The 1,978-nt window shown below is 31.2% G+C and overlaps 1 protein-coding gene across 1 annotated transcript in view; it reads left to right on the plus strand.

Moving 5' to 3' along the window:
* arrdc3b (arrestin domain containing 3b) overlaps positions 1-1,978 on the plus strand; it is an 11,688-nt gene that overhangs the window by 3,930 nt on the left and 5,780 nt on the right. The gene's annotated exons all lie outside the window — the stretch shown is intronic.

Raw genomic sequence — 1,978 nt, forward strand, 5'->3', positions numbered from 1 at the left:
TAATTGTTTATATGACTACTTATACTTAATTGTCACAATATATAATTTTAGTATTTCTTTAATTATTTTAAACTATTGTTATGTATTAAGTTCTGCTCCTGGGCTTTTATAGGCATCATCCACCAACTACAATGTTTAAAATAAAAAAATATTCAGCAAGTACCTGGAAAATATACATTGTTGTGCTCACATGACCCAGGTTAGTTTAGTCAGATATTTGAAAAAAATTATATTTTGTGTATATTTTATTCAAATTTTGTGCTTTATCCATAGAACCTGTTTTGTCCCTATTCTCAAGAATCACTGAAATACAAGATTATAATATAAATATACTGGACAGTTATTAGAATAGAAATATTGTACTCACTATTGAGTTAGATGATTTTTAAAAATGTACAAATGTTCATGTGTCTTAACTTTCAAAAACACAACAGACTATGTACAGTACAGTAACTCAGATGTGCATTAACAGAAATGTCATAAAAAATTCTTTAAAAAGAAAAAAGAAAAAAAAAAAACAATGCAAATGATTTTGCCAGCAAGCATGTAAACACAGTGGTGGGTACAGTTTAACAAGTAGCAAGTTTTAAAATATTACAGAAGTGCTACTCATTCCACAGGTTTTGAAGTGGTCAAAATTAATATTGTTATCAAAATCAAAGGTTAAATTTTTCATAAACGCAATATAGATACCACAACAGAGCTTGTATTTATTACTGGTTCTCAAATTTTGTGGCCTTCAAAACAGCAGTGAAAAAGACTCTCGACTCCAACTATCAGCTGAGTTTACATACAATCTTGGTATAACAACCACATAAACATTTCTGAACTCATTCTTGTGAGATATGAATTGCTTCATTATCCAAAGTGTGGGAATCAATGACTTATCAGATAATCTCACATAAAAACCAGCGGAAAAATGCATATTTTCTGGATTGCCCCCAACAGATATAAAACATTCCAGTCAAAATGGGGCAGAAAAAGGCTGCTTCTTTGTTTCATAACATGACTTTTCACATTTCCTACTCCCTTTCACTAGAGCAGTGCAAAAAAATAAAAATAAAAAAAATAAAAGAGAATAGAAAAAAAGATTAAACACGGACAAAACAAAATATTTATGAGAGCATAAGACTGGATGAAAATTTTCCTAAAGGAATTTTTTAAACCAACTTTTGGTTCATTTGGATTTGTTCTACAAAGATTTGTGAATTGTGTAAACCATAATGCTGTTTGGGATGTCAATCATTTTTGACTGGTTTAGAACAAACATTTGTTTACTGGTTTAGTTAAGGATCACCATTAGTCTCTAATATAGAGACTATTCTTCATGGGTTCCATGCCACAAGGTCATAATGTGTGGTGAATATAGTCATACTTTTTCAAACATTACAAATAAAAAAAAGATTTTATGATATGTCTTAAGACACAAACAAAAACCAAAACAAAAAATTCAAATTAATCACCTCAATTATTTTAACATTTTACAGACATTACAAAAGGACAACATAAAATACCTATAGCATTCCCTGTTGGGGGCCTGTCCGGGAATGCTAGGGGGGCCTTAGAAAGCTGGGTGGAAGAAATAAAATAAAAAATTACACACACACACACACACACACACACACACACTATATATATACATGTGTGTGTATATATATATATATTAGGGCTGTAGGATAATATCGATATCGCGATATATATTGATATTTTCTTTCCTAGAAAAAAATCGATATTCATCCGCAAGTATCGTAACATCCAATTGTCATCTTGCTCACTCACTGCTTGCTTCGCCGGGAGAGAGATTAGGTCATCAGGCTTAGAGTGATTCCTTCAGATGTTAAGTGTCAAGGTTAAAAAGGTATCAAACTATTCAGAGCAGGGTGCTTGGTGCACTTTATTTACTTTATAAATCCATGTAAGCTACAGTTTGTGCTGTTTCAATTAAAAGAAACATGTTTTCTCACCACTTCTTTGATTC

This window comes from Poecilia formosa, unplaced genomic scaffold (genome assembly GCF_000485575.1).
Source record: "Poecilia formosa unplaced genomic scaffold, Poecilia_formosa-5.1.2 Scaffold467, whole genome shotgun sequence".
Lineage (NCBI taxonomy): Eukaryota > Metazoa > Chordata > Actinopteri > Cyprinodontiformes > Poeciliidae > Poecilia > Poecilia formosa.